The sequence below is a fragment of the Ochotona princeps genome, chromosome 3, assembly GCF_030435755.1.
Source record: "Ochotona princeps isolate mOchPri1 chromosome 3, mOchPri1.hap1, whole genome shotgun sequence".
Lineage (NCBI taxonomy): Eukaryota > Metazoa > Chordata > Mammalia > Lagomorpha > Ochotonidae > Ochotona > Ochotona princeps.
In genome coordinates this window covers 51,194,153-51,196,628 of record NC_080834.1, presented here as the reverse complement: position 1 = coordinate 51,196,628, position 2,476 = coordinate 51,194,153, and the positions used below count along the sequence as shown (strand labels likewise).

The 2,476-nt window shown below is 34.9% G+C and overlaps 1 pseudogene; it reads right to left on the bottom strand.

The window, feature by feature from the left end:
* Positions 1-1,726: 1,726 nt before the first annotated feature.
* LOC118758980 (U6 spliceosomal RNA) lies at positions 1,727-1,823 on the bottom strand (annotated as a pseudogene).
* Between the last annotated feature and the right edge of the window lie 653 nt (positions 1,824-2,476).

Here is a 2,476-nt window from a genome sequence, read left to right as displayed (position 1 = left end):
AGCTAAGATTATTCTGACTTTGTAACTACTTGTAATAGGGGAAATGGATGCGCCATGTACAATACAAAATTCACAAAATAAGAAAACGTAGAGAAAATGTAGAAGAAACGATAAGGTCTAAACAAAACAAAAATTAGCTGATCTGACCCAGGAACCATGACAATAATGTTCAAGGCGATTAACTGAATTATAATATTATTGTTAATTGAAATTGTATGTGATAATAAATATGACCACCTAAATTTGTAAGCTGAACACAAAGGTCAACAATCACTGACTTTTCAATGTAATGATGTCAGATTTTAGGCTCAAAAATGTATAACTCTAATTTAGTAATTAACATGGCAGTTCTAAATAGAACCCAGTAGATGGCAGTAGCCATTTGCAGAGTCATTAGAAAGTTGAAAAATAACTTACACATTGCCAATATTGTAACTACAGACAGATAATCTAATAAGGTATGTTATTCTTTCTAGACAAGTACTTATGCTGCATCCTTGTTTTGTGATATAATTCACACATTCCTGAATATGAGAAATTCATATATTTTTCATATGTAAGCAATTATACTTAACTAAATTCTCATAAAAGTAATGAATCTAGAGTTGTTTAGCCATGAGTGACATGCTTACAAACATTAAGAACACTTAATTTGTTCAATTGCAGAAAGAATTTAGGAGGGCATCGATTTTCAATAGAAATGTGCATGACCAGGGATCAAATGACAAGGGTTGCAGTTGTGAATCTTCAACAGTATGATTGCAAACCAGTTTGTGTGCATGACTGTACCTCAATTTCCTCCTCTGTGTAAGAGTCATTGACCGTATTCTAATACTACACAAGCTTTGTAGGAACAATGGAGTAAATAAAAGTTATAGTAAAACACCATGGAAATGTAGTACAACAAAATTAAGGAAATGTTAAAAAGAGAATTGATCCAAGCGTATCAAACAGTTCAGTAGAATTAGAATGAAGGCTGAAGGGGTGATTGTCTGGACCACTGAGTAAGATTCCTTTGGGAAGGCAGCACCCTATATTGAATTGCCTAGCTAAAGCACCATTGCAATTTAAGCTTCCATCTGATGAACTTTCTAGGAGGCAATTAATGATGGTTTAGGTATTTGGGTCCCTGCTGCCATGAGGGAGACCTGAATTGAACTTCTATCCAAGTTTTGGCCTAGTCCATGCATCTCCATTCCAAATACCGAGACTAAGCCAGTCAATGGAGATCTCTGTCTGCTTCTTTGCATTCAAATTTATAAAATAAAATGAAGGCAAGGGAGAAATGTATAACCTACTTTACATCTTGAATAGCGTCACAAACATACTTGGGTCCAAACGATGACCGTTTCCTTCCATTGCTCCTAATATGTGGCATAGTGGTGAAGCATACAGTTTCAGAATTCGCATGATCAGCATCGCTGTACAATGGAGTTTGACTGTTGAAATCAGCTACGAATCTATCTTAATCTACCTTTTTTTTTGATACAATTCCATAGGCTTGGGATCTCCTTTAATCCCTCTCCACACTAACCCCCACACCAATTTCCTCCATATTATTACAATAGGATTGACCTTCATAAGCAGTAATAAGCCCATCACTCTGCTACTTAAGTGCATCCTGACATTGTGGGTACAGAAAATTGCAGACAGTCCAGCATACTATTGTCAAGATACATTTAACAATTTCCTTGGGAAACCATCTTTGACTTGGAAGTAGAGATACAAATGTATGGAATGCTTCATTATTTAACATAGAAGAAGCCATGCTAATCTTTTCTTCATTGCTTCAATTTTAGCATATGTGCTGCGGAAGTGAGCACTACCTGACTTCTTCATCTTTCAAGTGGGCTTGAACTCTACCAGACTTGTTATTTATTAAGTTCCATCAAGTTAAAGCATTGAGACAATACAACTATATTGTTTGGGGTTACCGAGATATACAGTTGGAATGGAAATTTATGCCTGAGAATATTATATTTTGTCTTGAGGTGATAAGATCTAATTGTGTTCATAAGGTTCTGGATGTTAAACCTTACATAAAAGTACATGAATTTGTTAAATTATTTCGAAAATATTTCTGTAGCTTTCTTGATTAAAGCTAAGCAACTTTCACTGAACTCTGTTTCCTCTGCTGATAACAGAGTCTTTTCCTTAATGAAGGGATACATTTTTTTTTTCCTAACAAATTCTGGAAAAGAATAAAACAGCTTCTTTTTTGAAATACAGACCAGAAGAATGTTCCATTGATCAGCACAATAAAAATTCCCCCGTTAAAACAGGCAATAATGCATTTACTGTGTGTAACCCTTTAATAATTGACATTGAAAGTTTCTGATCCACATACAAGGTCTTGCTTTTTCTTCTTCCTTTTTTTTTCTTTCATCGCTGCAGGGTCTTGCCTTTTCCTCCAACCTAACAAGTATCAATGTATTATATAGTACAAGATTCTCCTTGTCTCAATCACTTTGAGATG